At 36.9% G+C, this 18,480-nt stretch overlaps 1 protein-coding gene across 13 annotated transcripts in view; it reads left to right on the forward strand.

Moving 5' to 3' along the window:
• Positions 1–18,480, forward strand: part of LOC105221995 (uncharacterized) — a 223,629-nt gene that overhangs the window by 78,384 nt on the left and 126,765 nt on the right. For 2 of the 13 annotated variants that reach the window (XR_007423131.1, XR_007423133.1), the window contains one exon: positions 10,679–13,701. The exons of 10 other annotated variants lie outside the window; for them this stretch is intronic. The gene's annotated coding sequence lies outside the window, so the exon portion shown is untranslated. Of the gene's footprint in view, positions 1–10,678; positions 13,702–18,480 lie in introns of those variants that run through there. One more of the 13 variants, XR_007423134.1, reaches the window with a different exon arrangement.

Raw genomic sequence — 18,480 nt, forward strand, 5'->3', positions numbered from 1 at the left:
GCGAAAAAAACTTAAAATAAAATTGTTATACATTTTAATTAAAGTATTTTTTATTTAATGATTGGGAAAGTGGTCGGTGATTCCTTTTGAATTTGGAACAATTTAATCAGATTTAGTTCTGAAAAGAATCTTTTTTTGTGTTGAGTTACCTGCTATACGAATTTAAAGTATATTAGTTAACGCAACATACGCCGAAATTGGCTTACATAGCCTTTACAAATAACCAACCACTAAAAGCTTACGTAAGCATGCGACTTGGACAGCGGTCGCTATCCCACGGTTAAACGACACCACACGCGCATCCAGAGTAAATGACGATACAGCGCTGCCGCTACTTGAGAACGTCAGTGCTGCTTTTCAACAACAACAACGACTTCAATGCACCTGTACGTGCAACGTGACTTGCTAGCATAAATTAGGCGTAAGAAGATTTTTGTAATTAATTCTAACTTTGATTTTCAACAATAAACACACGGCTCGCTGCCAAATAATAATTTTGTTTTAAATGTAAACAAATAAATAAATAACTGGCGCCCAACGTGGGGCCGTGCTAGTCGCGACTGAGTAAGTTAATCGAGTAAAGGCCCTTAAGAAGTGCCTCGCGCTGCGGCTCAAACTACTAAACAGGACGTGACAGCAGAATCAAAAAGGTATAACTTCGGTGGAAGAAAGCCCGCACCCAACGAAGAGTGTGCAACGTGGAACCAAGTAGCCCCGGCAAAAAGGAAAAACCCAACGCGCCGTCGGACTTTAATGTAAGAACGTAAATTAAGAATTTAAGTGAATAGAAATAAGAGTTTAATTCAATAAAAATAAGTGAAACAGTAAATTTTTTAGTGAAATTTAGTTGAGAGAAACTTATAATAAATTAAGCAACTTATTACACAGAAGTGCATTGTTGGCGTAGATCTAGGAAAAAAATACAAAACAGAATTTTTTAAATTTAAACTATAACAAAAAGCTTGTACAGCTTATAATAAAATAAAATAAAGGGCCTGGATCAGTTCCAGTTCTTATAACACTAAAAACAACTCTGCGATTTACCACAAAAGGGACCCTCCAGAGATTGATAAATCCAATAAAAACAAAACGTAGTTACAAATTGCCGTATGCCGATGATATTGATATCATCGGTCTCAACACCCGCGCCGTTAGTTCTGCTTTCTCCAGACTGAACAAGGAAGCAACGCAAATGGGTCTGGCAGTGAACGAGGGCAAGACGAAATATCTCCTGTCATCAAACAAACAGTCGTCGCACTCGCGACTTGGCACTCACGTCACTGTTGACAGTCATAACTTTGAAGTTGTAGATAATTTCGTCTACTTAGGAACCAGCATTAACACCACCAACAATGTCAGCCTAGAAATCCAACGCAGGATTACTCTTGCCAACAGGTGCTACTTCGGACTGAGTAGGCAATTGAAAAGTAAAGTCCTCTCTCGACGAACAAAAACCAAACTCTATAAGTCGCTCATAATTCCCGTCCTGTTATATGGTGCAGAGGCTTGGACGATGACAACAACCGATGAGTCGACGTTGCGAGTTTTCGAGAGAAAAGTTCTGCGGAAGATTTATGGTCCTTTGCGCGTTAGCCACGGCGAATACCGCATCCGATGGAATGATGAGCTGTACGAGATATACGACGACATTGACATAGTTCAGCGAATTAAAAGACAGCGGCTACGCTGGCTAGGTCATGTTGTCCGGATGGATGAAAACACTCCAGCTCTGAAAGTATTCGACGCAGTACCCGCCGTGGGAAGCAGAGGAAGAGGAAGACCTCCACTCCGGTGGAAGGACCAAGTGGAGAAGGACCTGGCCTCGCTTGGAATATCCAATTGGCGCCACGTAGCGAAGAGAAGAAACGATTGGCGCGCTGTTGTTGACTCGGCTATAATCGCGTAAGCGGTGTCTACGCCAGTGAAGAAGAAGAAGAAGTTACAAATTGGTAACATAAGAATTTCAATTTTTATTTATATGTACATTTTTTGATCATTCTCAAGCCTTCATCAAATTCATCAGGTGATTTCGGCAGAAGCACCATCATTGATTCAGAATATTATCCACCCAACAAGCACAATAGTAACGGATCAAACAATAGACCCCAGACACGCAGGAAACTTGACAGGACTCGATAGGATACTAGACGTTGTAAGGTGCTTAAGAGACTTTTCTGGTGATCCAAGAGAGTTCGCTTCTTGGAAAAAAAGTGTTGAGAGATCCTGAAAATATACAATAGCGAAAAAGGTACTCCACGTTATTTCGGCATTTTAAATGTCATACGAAATAAAATCACGGCGAATGCCGACGTCGCTTTGGAATCCTACAACACTCCTCTAGACTGGGAGGCCATTTCGAAATGCCTCAACACACAATACGCCGACAAACGCGACATCAGCTCTTTAGAATACCAAATGTCATCTTTATATCAAGGCAATAAAACAATAAACAAATTTTAACAAGATGTGTTCTCACATCTTTCCTTAATTTTAAACAAAATTGCTTGCCTCGAAATAGGACCAGAGTCCGTAAACATACTGACGAAAACCTACCGCGATAAAGCATTGGATACATTTGTTAGGGGATTAAGCGGCGAACTTCCAAAATTACTTGGACTTAAAGAGCCGACCGATCTACCCCAAGCACTCCAGTTGTGTATGAGATTGGAGAACCAAAACTTCAGAACTCAGCACGCCTTCGGGAACCAACCCACATTCCGGAAATCACACCCACCACCACTTCCACCAAGGAAGCAACAGCACTTAACGCAAGCCTTTTACCCAAGCCTTGCCCACATACCACATCCAATGCCTCTCATGCAACAAACAGCATATAAAACTTTACAGCTCCAATATCAACAGTATCCTCAATAACAACGATACCTAACCTACCCGCAAAATCAACCACCAAGACCCAATCAATACCAAAACCCACCAGCTAGACCCAATCATTTCCAAAATCCGCCACCTAGACCCAATTGCCAACAGAACCTACCACCAAGACCAATTCAACCCAAACCCCCAATTCCAATGGAAATAGATGATTCGCAAAGGACAAAATAAGTAAATTACAAGAACAGACCGAACAATAACGGCTTCACCGGAAAGCGACCGAACACGATTTTAAACCAAGTACACCAACCATACAAACAGCACAGAATTAACCATATTGAACCCGTTGACAATACTATTAATGATCCAGAACAGCAGAACGAAGAGCAAGACGGACAACCATGGGAAGATTACTGTAATCAGTACACTTCACACGACAACACCGCGGCAGAAGATTCTAGCGAATTCTCCGACATTTATTTTTTAGGTTAACAAATTCAACGTTACCCTACTTTTAATGTAAAGATGGTAACGGAGAAATCCTGAAATTCTTAATAGACACAGGTTCTAATAAGAACTATATTCAACCCTAACTTGCCAAAATCCCCATTTCAAACAACGAAAATTTCTATGCCAGCTCAGTAGGAGGGAACATCGAAATCACGCATCACACTTTTCTTAACCTTTTTGGACTTAACGACGAAAATCTAAAATTTTTCATTCTACCTACCCTTAAATCCTTTCATGGAATTCTAGGTAATGACAGCCTTAAGCAGTTAGAAGCAATAATTTTCACTTCAAAAAATTATATGCTATTAAAAAATAACATAAAAGTCGTAATCAAACAGCAAACAGCAAAATCAATAAATAATATCGAAATTAGAACGGAACATCTCACACTTGGACAGACAGAAAAACTTCGAAATTTATGTAATAGATACCCGCAACTTTTTTCCGACCCAGACGAAAAATTAACGAACACTACCCTTATCCCATGTCCCTTAAGGATGAAGTCGAAAAACAATTGACAAAATTACTCGAGGATGGTATAATAAGGCCTTCTCGATCCCCCTATAACTCCCCAATCTGGATAGTACCGAAAAAAGTTGATGCATCTGGCACAAAGAAGTACAGAATGGTAAGTGACTACCGCAAACTTAATACAGTTACGATAGCCGATCGCTATCCTATCCCGGATACAAATGAGGTACTCTCTCAACTCGGACAAAACATTTCCTTTACAGTTCTTGACCTGAAAAGTGGCTTCCATCAGATTCCATTAGTTGAATCGGATATTGCGAAGACAGCTTTCTCAGTCAACAATTTTAAATATGAATTTACCGGACTTCCCTTCGGCCTAAAAAACGTACCCTCAATTTTACAAAGAGCATTAGACGATATACTCAGAGAATATATCGGCAAAATATGCTTCGTTTACATAGACGACATAATCATTTTTGGCAAAGACGAAGACTCCCATCTAAAAAATGTTGAAACAATTTTCCGAACTCTACAAAAAGCTAACATGAAAATCCAGATTGACAAATGCGAATTCTTAAAGACGGAAGTTGAGTTTTTAGGATTTGTCATTTCTCAAAACGGAATAAAAACAAATCCAACAAAAGTAAAAGCAATTTTAGACTTCCCACCCCCACAAACTTTAAAAGAACTCCGATCTTTTCTAGGACTATCTGGTTATTACCGCCGTTTTATTAAAGATTATGCAAAACTTGCCAAACCTCTAACCGTACTTTTGAGAGGGGAAGAGGGACGTATGTCCAAAAATCTTTCATCCAAAATTAAAATTACTCTCGATAATAAAGCAATAGAAGCATTTAATAAATTAAAAAAATCACCAGTATCTTCTGACGTCATGTTACAATACACAGACTTCGAAAAAGAATTTCACTTGACAACCGACGCATCAAACCACGCAATAGGAGCAGTCCTAGAGCAGGACGGCAAACCCATAACGTTCATTTCCAGAACACTGACAAAGACTGAAGAAAACTACGCGACTAACGAAAAAGAACTTTTAGCCATAATATGGGCTTTAAAAACTTTTAGGAATTACCTTTATGGATCCACCACAGTAAAAATTTTCACAGATCATCAACCGTTAACACATTCACTCAGTAACAAAAATACCAACAATAAGCTGAAAAGATGGAAATCGATTTTAGAAGAGTATAATTATGCGATTAAATACAAACCTGGCAGTAACAATATTGTGGCAGACGCACTTTCTAGACCACCACAGCAAATAAATTCCATGTCAGCAATACAACACAGTGACGAAAGTTCAGCTCAAACCTTAATTCCATATACTGACGCCCCAATCAATGCCTTTAAAAATCAAATCTTTATTTCAACAGGTGAACCATCTTCATACCAATTTAAAATACCCTTTCCTACCTATCACAGGCATATCATAATTGAAAGAGATTTTACGGAAGAAAGTTTTGCTACCATATTAAAAAGATATCTCAATCCTTCAGTAACAAATTGCATAAAAACTGAAGACAGCATCTTAGGCAAAATCCAAACAATTTATCAAATTCATTTTAGTAGATACAGGGTACGTTACACTCGAAAATTTACAAAAGACATTGTAGATGAATCCCCACAAGAAACGGAAATAATCAACGAACACAATAGAGCTCATCGCAACCCCACAGAAAATAAAGCACAACTTTTAGAAAGATGATATTTCCCACAAATGAACGCCAAAATAAAACGAATTACAAAACAGTGTAAAATCTGCTTAGAAAATAAATACGAAAGACACCCCGTAAAAACCATCCTGAAAGCTACTCCGATCCCCAATTACCCAGGCCAACTTGTCCACATAGACCTTTACTACACTAATAGTAAGATAGTGCTCACAGCAATAGATAAGTTCTCAATATATGCTCAAGCAAAAGTCGTACCCTCTAGAGCATCCGAAGATATAAAAATACCCTTAAGAGAAATCTTGACATCATTTGGAATTCCTGAGAAAATCGTGATTGACAACGAAAAATCATTAAGCTCAGCTTCTATAACCTTCATGTTGGAAAACCAATATGGAATAGAAATCTTCAAAACCCCACCGTACAAAAGTTCAATAAACGGACAGATAGAGCGATTCCATTCAACACTCTCCGAAGTACTGAGATGTACTAAGGCAGAGAAAATCCATACCGACTTTGAAGATCTTCTTAATAGGTCTTTTTATAAATATAATTATTTCATTCATTCCACCACAAAAAGAAAGCCTGTAGAAGTATTTTTTGGAAGAACAGTAGGACCTAATTCTTTCGAATTAGACAGACAAGAAAATATTAAAAATCTCAAAAACAAACAAGAAAAAGACCTAGAACTTCATAATAAGAATAGAACTGATTTTAAGACATACAATAACGAAGACGCTATTTACGTTCAAATAAATAAAAGACTAGGCAATAAATTAACGCCCCGTTATAAAAAAGAAATAGTTCAAGAAGATAAAGGCAACACGATTGTAACAAAATCAGGTCGCACCGTTCACAAAAGTTTCATAAAAAAATAATACACTCAATTTTTCAGGATCTTGCTTGCTTTGTGCATGCAGAAGTTAAAATTTTGAACTATACGAACAGCGACTTAGTAACGATAGAAATAGGAACCGCAAAGGACCAGACCGGAACATTCAGATTGATACACACCATTAACCTCGACCTATATGACTCCGTGCTCAACGAAATACATTCCTCCATAGAACATTACGTAACAAGGAAAGGCCGTAGCTATTCATTCTTATCCCAAGAAGAAAAATCCATCCGATCCCTATTATCCCAGCTCAAACCCAAAAGAACCAAGCGAGCAATAGATTCCCTTGGCACAGCCTGGAAATTGTTTGGCCGGATCCCCAGACCATGAAGATTTGAGAATATGAAACAATAAAATAAATAACCTGTTAGTTAATAATAACCAACAAGTAATAATTAATAAGTCTATTCTAGAAAGAATAAATCTGACGTATATTTCTAATGCAATATTAAATGAAATTAAGTCAAATGACATTGTCAAATTAGAAGTAGAAAAAGGTATTGATAGAAAATTAAATTTAATTAAAGAAGAGCTAACAAATATAGATTATTCTATCCAGTGGGCGAAAGCTGGAATTGTAAACTCGTTCATGTTATCAAATGAAGAATTGGTTGTAATCAAGGAAACATTAGAAAAACAAAATACGCCTTACATAAATGTAATCGAAGCTATTGAATTTAGCGATGTCAAAATTGCATCAAATTTATCATCTATCATTTGTTTCTTTTGCTGCCCAAACGTGCACACAAGGGTGTTAATCACTTTAACAATTATGTAATAAAAAATGGACACAGGTTAAATTTACAAGCATTTATTATTGTTATTAGATTCTTATAAAAAATTATAAATTGATGTATGTGGATGACGAATGTATGTATATAGGTGCCCGGAGCGGAGTGAAAGCAAGCAGCACACTGGACCGATGAAGGATCGCAGGAGGGATTTACGTAGCGCCGCGTATGATCGAAAAAAAACTTTAATATAAAATATCGAAGGTAGATGACTTATGTGGATAGCGACTGTGTACACGAATTACGATGTGCGATGATTGTGCGTCAATTGTGTCGAACGAATATTTAAAACGATTGTGTCTACGAATAGTAGATGACGGATGTGGTCAAAATAAAAGCGAAGATCCAATCCTTTTGACATCTGAAGGGGTGAAATCCAATGTGTACCCAGGTGTGGTGTGTTGGTGTTGTGTCTAGCTAGGGTGCGCCAGTTTTTCCCGGGTAGAGTGGGTCGAGGCTTAACTCATTAAACATCCTGAGCCCCCTAGGCGAATATTTTGCCTAGTATTACGTATATGCTGTTGCCTGTATTTCGGCGTACTGCTGGTAGAGTAGCCGAGGGCGCAGAATACATGCTGTAAATCGGGAAAATGTCTTTGGTTTTAATAGCCAATTGTATTTTGTGTAATATTGGTGCTTGAGGTAATAATTGATTTTGCGTGCTTTGACGACTTATTGTGTTACTATACCAAAAACGTTGTTTGCTTTTATTAATTTATATCGGTTTGGCATACCGGTAGTTTATCATATGCCTTTTCTGTATTATCGGCGATGTTTTGACTTTATTTATTCTCGCCTTATGAAGGATAGTAACTCCACGCCTGGCCAGATATGGCCAGAATGGGTACTCCTTAGCCCTGGAGTTAGGAATGTGACATTAGAGGGGGTCTTGGGAGAGAATGGCCGTGAATGGAGAACGGCTTCGATTCATAAAGTAGAAAATTCTTCTTAACTAAGTTAATGCTTTGTATAACTGATTCACATAACCCACCCATATAAGGAGCGATAAGAGCGACCTTAGCTTTGTAAGAGTAGGTGCGTCCATGTATCGCATTGGGAGTATGGTGATTCCTTAACTTGCTTTTGAGATTTTATTTGTTTTTAAAAATTTAAGTCTCTGTGGGGCAATATTGTAAGAAAAGTGTCGCTTTTCTTTTTGTTTTTTTTTTTTAGATAATTTTGTTATGTTTTAGTGCCTATACACTAATTTGGCGTTGTGATTTTTTAATCAGGATTTATGTATCATTATTGGCGAAAGCCATCCTGCGGGGTCGAAAGGTTACGAACATATATATGTGTTTTTATATGAGGTTTTCAGAGGGAATCTGACCTTGCTTTTTCTACCTTTATTTAGGGTCTTGCAAAATTGTGGCTCTAGTGGTTGTCGTACGACGTACCGGCCATTATTTGATCGAGTAGTTGTGGCTTTAGAGAAGTCTTCACAATACTGATCTTCTAGAGTTTGAAATTTCCTTAATTGTGAATTAAGGTATTTATTTGTATTGTACTCAACTTGAGTTGGTAGGGTTGTAACTAGTTCGGTAACTAGTCCACTTTGTGTTTCGCTGTGCAGCGTTTGAACTTTTGTGCCTTTGAGCAGCATGGTGTCTCTTGGCAATTTTTAGTATTTTGGCTTTCGTTATTTGCTTTTGCAATTGAACCCGTGGTTAATTTAGTAAATGCGCTTCTTTGGGGAGAGATCGGATATCTGCTGTAATAAAGCATTGTATGATGTCTTCTCTGACAATTTAAGCAGTTAAATTTGCTTTTGCAATTTTTAAAACTATGTGTATGGGACAAGCAGTTTGTACAGAGTCTTTTTGATCTGACAAAGTTGTTCCTTTCGTTAATGTTTAATTTTTTGAACTTCTCGCAAGATATAAGTTTATGCCCTCTTGTGCATAGTTCGCATGACGTATGTTTTCTCTGTTCGGATGTGAACGCTTGCATTTTGTTAAAAATTCTATTTGATTTGTTTTTGCTTCTAGCTTGGGGTCTATTGAAGCTATTATTTTGGTCGTGTTTAATGTTCTTATTTCTGATTATTTTTCTTCTAAACTTTCCGCAATTTCATATTGGGTGGTGAGAAAATCTTTCTTTGTGGCCACGTTGGGCACTTTTTTCGTGATGAGAGCGATTGCTCCCATAGAAGTAACGACTTTTCTGGTAATGCGGCGGTGCAAATGTTTACCAGAATTGGGTCCCAGCTGTCTGTGGGAATATTTAATGTCGATAGAACCGACAAACAATTTGAAACAGTGGATTCGAGTTTGATGAATTCTACACTTGTTCCTTTCTTAACTTTTGGCAAGTTCATTAGTGTCGTTACTTGTTTATCCACCAGTATTCTTTCGTTTTCGTAACGTGCTTTTAGAGCTTCCCAAGCAAAATTGAAATTTTCGTCATTGAGAGCGAACTGTTTTACTATTTCGCCTGCTTGACCTTTTGTTTTGTATCGGAGGTGATACAGTTTTTGTGCCTTTGATAGTTATGGATGGTTGATGTAAACGGCTGTGAACATGTCCCGGAAGGACGGCCATTCTTCATAACCTCCGTAAAACGTTTCTGTATCACATGCGGGCAACTCGAGGTGGATGCCTAAACTTGCCTCGTGACTGTCCATTTGTGGCAGTTCTACTCTACTGTGGAGGGTAGGGGCAATTGCTTTAATTAGCTTTAATTGATCGGAGATCATAGCTTTTGTTTCCTCATATTGGTCCAAGCAGTTTTCATATATTGAGTAAGCCGATTTTTTCAAATTTTGTGGTACGTTTGAATCGTCAGATTCTACTATGGCGTCATGAGCCGCTTGGAGATGAGACCAGAAATTTTGAAGATTTTGGCCTTTTATTTCTAATAACGATTCAGAGTTTTCTTGAATAGATGAAGAGGCAAATCTAGTGCAGTATCTTGTTAAACTGTCACTTTCTGAAATAAATTTAGCATCCTGTTTTGGGCGTGTAGCTCCTGCAGGTGTGTTTATTTGTGTTTTTAAGTTCGCGCCCGATTTGTGTTTTAGATTATTGTTTTACTTTCGCTTTCGCGCACGATTGTGTGGGGTTTTGTTTGTTTAAGATTTTTGTTTGTGCCTGCTGAAACTGTTTGGTATATTTTCGCTCTCTAATCACCGCAGTTTTGGTTTTGCATATACTTGTATGCTTTTTTTTTTTTTTTTTTTTTGTTGAGTCACTACACTTGATTTTCTGATTTTTGTTTTCTGTTTTCTGTCTTTTTTTCCTCTTTTTTTAATTTTTCGCGCGTTTGTTTGTTTCTGTTTTATTTTAATTTATAATTTTTTCAAATGCACTTTTGTTTTTTGTTTATTCACTTTTGTTTAATGTACTGCACCTTCAATTTGGTTTTGATATACATACATATGTAGGTACTTTTTTTTCCATCACTTTAGTTATGCACTTTTTTGTCTATGTGTTTTGTTCGCCACTGCACTGGTTTGTTGAGGTTTTATCGTTTTTTTTTTATTTTAGCTTGTCACCATGATTTTAAAGAATTTTTTGTTCTTATTGGACGGAACCAATAGTGCCATTCGGAACGGCTCGAAGGACCATGTTTCTTTTGCTGCCCAAACTTGCACACAAGGGTGTTAATCACTTTAACAATTATGTAATAAAAAATGGACACATTTATTATTGCTATTAGATTCTTATAAAAAATTATAAATTGATGTATGTGGATGACGAATGTATGTACATAGGTGCCCGGAGCGGAGTGAAAGCAAGCAGCACACTGGACCGATGAAGGATCGCAGGAGGGATTTACGTAGCGCCGCGTATGATCGAAAAAAAACTTTAATATAAAATATCGAAGGTAGATGACTTATGTGGATAGCGACTGTGTACACGAATTACGATGTGCGATGATTGTGCGTCAATTGTGTCGAACGAATATTTAAAACGATTGTGTCTGGGCGGCTTGTGAAAACGAATAGTAGATGACGGATGTGGTCAAAATAAAAGCGAAGATCCAATCCTTTTGACATCTGAAGGGGTGAAATCCAATGTGTCCCCAGGTGTGGTGTGTTGGTGTTGTGTCTAGCTAGGGTGCGCCAGTTTTTCAAGGGTAGAGTGGGTCGAGGCTTAACTCATTTAAACCGGACATCCCTTGACAAGTCAAGAGCTTTGTAAATCAATAATAACAAAACCTGTAAATCTAGGAAATAAGGCTATTAAACTTGAATACGAAAATTTAATTGTTTGTAATAAAGACATATTTGGTGTCAAAAATAGCTGTAATAATGTTAACGATTTAATAATTTGTAAGCAAGATAATTTAGAAAAAGTCACGAAAAGCAGCTGCGTACCAAATCTACTAAAGGGCTACGCATCCAACTGTACTTTAGTCAATTACCACCACATACCAACAATAGAAGAGGTAACACCTGGTTTATTGCTTATCAACGGCTATAATGGGTCTCTGAAGATAGACAACGAGGTTATCAGTCTACAAGGAACCTTCCTGGTAAAGTACGATAACGCAAGTTTAACTATTGAAAACAAGAATTATACAAATAGAAATCAAGTTCTTGCACAACCCCTACCAGCTATCATTAAATCAGCAGACGTTACAGCACATCTCGAAGAAGTCCTCTGTCTGCAATATTTAAAGGACCTTAACGTAGCAAATATCCAACAAATCAATGCCATCAACATTAAATACAAAATCAGCCTATTCACTGGATCCACAGCAATAATACTATTACTTTTTGCCCTGTTTGTAATGATAGCAAGGAAGATCCTCCTCAAACAAAAAACAAAATTTCGTATTCAGGTCAATAATAATCTTACACCAACAAAAGGATCAACCCCTACACTTGACGATATTTCAAGGATATCCAACGATGACGCTGCATGTTCTAAAGGGGGAGGAGTTAACGCAACATACGCCGAAATTGGCTTACATAGCTTTTACAAATAACCAACCACTAAAAGCTTACATAAGCATGCGACTTGGACAGCGGTCGCTATCCCACGGTTAAACGACACCACACGCGCATCCAGAGTAAACGACGATACAGCGCTGCCGCTACTTGAGAACGTCAGTGCTGCTTTTCAACAACAACAACGACTTCAATGCACCTGTACGTGCAACGTGACTTGCTAGCATAAATTAGACGTAAGAAGATTTTTGTAATTAAATTAAGTTTGGTTTTCAACAATAAACACACGGCTCGGTGCCAAATAATTATTGTGTTTTAAATGTGAACAAATAAATAAATAACTTATACATTCAGTATAGACAATATATTCTAGCCAAATTTATTTAATTCCGCACACGACTGCTGCATAATAGAACGACCGCGCGACTCAGCTTTTATAGCAGTGGGATTTATACATATACAAGGGGTTTTTGCATGATATTCGCTAGTATGCGTTGTAGGTATAAACCATTTTTAAATTATCTTGTTTATTTCTAAAAAAAAATCGAAACTTAAAAATATATGTTGGCTCATGCAAGTTATTTCTCCACTCCATTTTTCAGTTTGTACAATTAGATAACAAAATGTTTTGCTTCACATTAGCCTCAACCTCATTTAACTATATTTTAGGGTTCTGTTGAGCTTCAATTTTGTGAAATCGCCAAATCTAATTCTTATTTCCAAAGCACGCCTTATTGAAATTTACGTAAATTATCTCATTATCCGCGCGTTCATCACAATGCTAAATGTTAAATAACATTCTCTGTTATAACTGTCCCGACTATTTTTTTTATCTCAAAAACGATTGAGAATTTTCACTCTCCTTAGCAACTTTGTTGCGAGAGTATAAAAAGAATTGTATGAAAAAAGTCAATTTTTGGAAATTTCCAAATTTTCGACTTTTTCTTATGAAAAGTTTTTTTTTTTTACATTTATCAATAGCAACCGAAGGTATTAGCAATCGTCGTTTTTCGGGTGGAATATGTAAATTCGTCTTAAGGAATTAGTTGAGAACACACCTGGATGTCAATCTACTGGTTGGCCTTGCTTTCTGCGTAACTATTTCTGCGACGATGCATTCCATGCATAATATCAAGGCATTTCCGAATAGAGCAATGTTCTCGCAAACGAATCACTGGCGCAAGTTGAGAAAAAACTCGTCAATGTAAATTTTGTTGTTGGAAGTATTTCCGCTGGCTGTACTGTTTTCTCTGGGTTGAAAAACACTGTGAGGCGCACAACTGTCGAAAAACGTTCATGAACTGCAAAAGTAAATACCCTACAAAACGCTTTATTGCAGTTCACGTATCGACCGTATCGTTCAAGACCAAAAACCGCCATATTGGTTCCTTTGGTGACGTACTTACAAACGTATTTTATGGATTACACCAAACTGCAATACTCAACATTGATATGAGTTTTGAATGTAAATTAGACAACAGTGGAGAATATAGTACGATTCATATGTTGTCGACTTCGATATTCACTACTCTAATATCGGTATTCTGCTTGAGACGATTGTCTCATGTCTCTAATAGTGACTATAGTAATTTAGTGACTCTGTTAGTCAGGAGTCTCATTTTGGTATTCTGGCAGATACAGTGTAGTATTATATTGAATAGTAGTAGTATACTGGATCTGCCAGAATACCAAAATTAGACTCCTGACTAACAGAGTCATTAAATTAAGATTGTAACAATTAGGGGCATGAGACAATCGTCTCAAGCAGAATACCGATGTAAGTTGAATGGTAAATGTCATGCCATTGCCGTCTGATGAGCTGCGACGATAGAGTGGATATCCATCATTTCCAGTTTGCGTTTCCGAAAGAAAAGCTCGTGGATAGTGTTTCGTGCATTTATTGCAAGTGGGATTGTGGTGTCCGCAAGGTCCATGCACCATATTGGTTTTCATCGCTTCGTAGAATAATGGATCTTTCTCTGCATGAAGAATTTCCGCAGAAATGATTTCATTAATTTGATCTGGTGTAACCACCATCCACCATTCAAAGAAGAATGTTTGCGTGGGGCAAACCTCTTTTTTGCAACTCAGCAGAGTACATCCAGCATCTGACTGCACCATACTTGTATATACATACATACGTTGCTTCAAGATAAAGTCCATCAAACATCGTAGCTGTTGTTTGAAAATTTGTATTATCGTGATGATCGCTTGCTGATTGACAGCGATCCATAATTCCACACATATGTCATCGCATCCTGGGAGTCTCATGTAGTTCATGTGTCTTGGGCTGCCATACGTTGATGGCAAAAAGAACGCCGGCCGATATTAGCGCGATGTCTTCGTTGCTTCGTAACAGATTTCAATCTGTAATTGATCACTTCGTAACACACGTACAGTTTTCACTGAATAATTTTCAATAATTTTTCCGGAATAAAAAAGTAAGCGACGGAAATTGAACGATACAAATAATTTACAAATCAAAATATTGAAAAACATAACAAAAAAGAATTGTGTGAAAAGTCACTTTTTGGAAAATTTCAATTTTTCGACTTTTCTTTATGAAAAGTATATTTATGGTTTTTTATATCTAACCCTTTCCAGATCCACAGCGAACAACTTCTGATTTCATGAAGATTGGTTCCGCCGTTCTTGAGGGTTAGCGTTACTAACAAACAAACAATCATTTTTACATTTTTTACATGTACATATGTACATATGTATGTATGTATGTATGTACATATGTATGTATGTATGTATGTACATATATACAAAATAAAACGTTTGTGTAGGAAAAAAAGGGCTGTTTTTAGGGGTTTTCTGGCAACTTTCGTAATTTTTTCTTACATAAGAACCTTCTCCTAATAATAACAAATACAACAAAAAAATCAGCCAAATCGGTTCAGCCGTTTATGAGTGATGAAATTACAAAGAAAGTGGCATTGATTTTTATATATATAGATATAGATATATAGTTCATATAAGATAACTAGAAAAGTTTGATGAAAATACTGACAACATAATAAAAACTTCATCAAATTCTCTTCTTCTTCTGCAAGCGTGCCCGTAATGGACATGTAAAAGAAATCGAGTACCATACGTAATGTCCAATGTATTTTCACACGAATAAAGAATTTTATTGATATCCCAAACCGTTTTTTTTTATTTTTTTATTGAAAACCGGTTTACTATAGTTTCATATGTGTATGTGATATTACATTACGCCTTAGGCAAACTCCCATATACTGCATACATATGGTTTTCGTTATTCTGAAAACATTATCCTGAATATGTCGCTCAGTGTATTGAATTGTATCTATACATATATTTGTAAAACAATATTGCACATATGTACATGCAATGATTTCCGTCTTTCCAAACGACTGCGCGAGTTCTAAATACTGCTAAATTGGCAGGTTTCATTGAAAACAATGTGGTCTACCACCAAATTTGAATGGAATTGAGCTAAAGCTCATATTCCAATACTATATTGAATTTCGATCTTCTAGTTGAAGTGTTCCGCATCAACTCTATAGATCAAACTCAAAGACCTCCAACCCGCGATTGACCAAAATATAGTTGGCCATTTTTGAATAATTAGATGGTATATTTGGTTGACACTATCATTCCTGGGTGACACTATTGCCCTAGAACACAACCAATGAAATTCCTTTTCGTGCAAATTCTCGATGTCAGGGATGCAGTATCTTTTGAATATCCCAGCTATGGTTTATTTGGTCTAGAGTCTCATCCAGAAGAATATTACAATTACTGCTTACATTTGGAGTGGGAAAAATTCCTTCCCCAAGTTTAAGCAGTTGCTTATGACACGAAGAGTCTGTCGGAAATCTCCAGCAAATACAAACGTTATCCCGCCCATGAGAGCAAAGTAGTTTCTAAGGTCTTTTAATGATCTGTTCACGGCCTCCTGTTTCTTTTATAGCTCATGGTGCATTCAACTGCTGACGCTATTTTCCCTGATTGTCTTATTTTAGCAAGTATTAAATTTGCAAGAAACGTCTTGCCAGTGCCCTAGCGCATCAAAAAAATATGTTGTTTTTGTTATTATTCACGGTGTAGCTATTTCTAGAAAGTTGAGATCTGACTCTTTTTGGCATTTTAAAATGAAAAAGAAGTTAAACTGTACCAAATTATTTGCCTAAAATCTATAAAAATGTTATTGAAAAATTATAAGAACTGCTTGAGTTGCTAAGCTGTTTGGATAGTTAAAAGTCACATTATATATGAAAAGTTAAATGGATTTAGTTCTGAAAATAATCTTATTTTGTGTTGAATTACCTGCTATACGAATTTAAAGTATATACATTCAGTATAGACAATATATTCTAGCCAAATTTATTTAATTCCGCACACGACTGCTGCATAATAGAACGACCGCGCGACTCAGCTTTTATAGCAGTGGGATTTATACATATGTATACAAGGGGTTTTTGCATGATACTCGCTAGTATGCGTTGTAGGTATAAACCATTTTTAAATTATCTTGTTTATTTCTAAAAAAAAATCGAAACTTAAAAATATATGTTGGCTCATGCAAGTTATTTCTCCACTCCATTTTTCAGTTTGTACAATTAGATAACAAAATGTTTTGCTTCACATTAGCCTCAACCTCATTTAACTATATTTTAGGGTTCTGTAGAGCTTGAATTTTGTGAAATCGCCAAATCTAATTCTTATTTCCAAAGCGCGCCTTATTGAAACTTACGTAAATTATCTCATTATCCGCGCGTTCATCACAATGCTAAATGTTAAATAACATTCTCTGTTATAAGTAAGTAAAGATTTTTTTTTTATTTACGCTCGTAGGTCGGTTAAAAATGAACATTTTCTAAATTTGTTTTTTTTAACAAACCAGCAATAGTGAACAGACAAAAAGCCAACTTATGGTTATATAATATATAAGACTAACTGACCCCGCAGGCGTTGCCCTGCGCGAAATTACGTGTTTTGAGATGAAAAGAAAGTTGAATTTATATTGTGTTGAAAATTATTATTAGCGATTTTTCTACATTTTTTCCAATGTAGCGCAGCTTGATAAGCAACAAATACTTTGGTTTCTGTTCCGTTGGGTAAATATACAGAGAAGATAGATTTCCAACTCGTGAACACGCCACGTATAGCTGACCGTGTGAAAACATGGCATTTCCAGATTTATGTCATACACTTCTAGCGACTATTCTTGTGTCCTGTTGATTGTCATCGCAAATGCAATTTTCCCTAGAAACTGATTACGTTTGAACTGAAATGGCAAATCGTTGGAACTCAGAGGAATTCGTAAAATCAAGCATTCTGTCCCTGGTATTCGAAAGCTGCGTCACGGTTTCGGCGCGTGAAGATTGCGAAGCATAATAATAACAGATCCAATTTTGAGACGCAAATGATGCGGCGGCATACCAAGCCTCTCCAAAGAATTTACAAATTCCACAGAATAATTCACGTCTTCGTTTTAATTTTCAAGACGATTGATCGATTTGTATGAGAGCAAACCTCCCGGAATTTGACTTTGAATTTAAGTCCAGTTTAAGTCATTAACATTGGTATTTGTGGAGGCTAAAATTGCGCGTGCACTCAAGCAATCGTAGTTACGACAGTCGTGATGAGTTCACCTTTCGTTGAAGTCAATTGACAAAAAGCGGGTGGAATTGATATCAAACCATTAGAAGTATCAACCGAAATTTGCCCATTTCCAATTCTTAGTGAATACAATGTAAAATGTCTTCGACAATATAATTTTTGTTCGCATCCCATAATTGAAGCGGATTTGAAGGCTGATATGTCGAAATGATTATCGCGAAAAGTGTGCGCATTGTCCATCGTTTGATTCCAGTGATTATTATGTTCCAGCAATTGTAATTGCTGGCATGCTTCTCAAAAAGTTGCACACATCGTACCATTCACAGTACGCAATGACTCAAATGAAGTCAAACCGTGTACATTAATCAATAGCAACCGAGGGTAGAAGAAATCGTCATTTTTCGGGTAGATTGTATAAACTAGACCTGATGTATTAGTTGAGAACACGCTTGGCCTAGCTTTTTGCGTAACCATTTCTTCGACGATGTATTCCTTGTATAATATAATATTAAGGCATTTCCAAATAAAGCAATGTTCACGCAAGCGAGTCACTGACGTAAGTTAAGAAAAAACTCGTGATGGTGATGTTTCCGCTGGCTGTACTGTATTCTCTGGGTTGAAATAAACTCTTTGGCTTTCTCCAAATGAACTGCGAAATGCGCAACACTCGGAAAACGTTCATGAATCTAACAAACGCTTCATTGCAGTTTACGTATCGACCCATTTGATATTTGCTGATCTCATCTCGTTCAAGGCCAACAACCCCCATGTTGCTTTCTTTGGTGACGTACTTGCAAA

This window comes from Bactrocera dorsalis, chromosome 6 (assembly GCF_023373825.1).
Source record: "Bactrocera dorsalis isolate Fly_Bdor chromosome 6, ASM2337382v1, whole genome shotgun sequence".
In the NCBI taxonomy this organism is placed as follows: domain Eukaryota; kingdom Metazoa; phylum Arthropoda; class Insecta; order Diptera; family Tephritidae; genus Bactrocera; species Bactrocera dorsalis.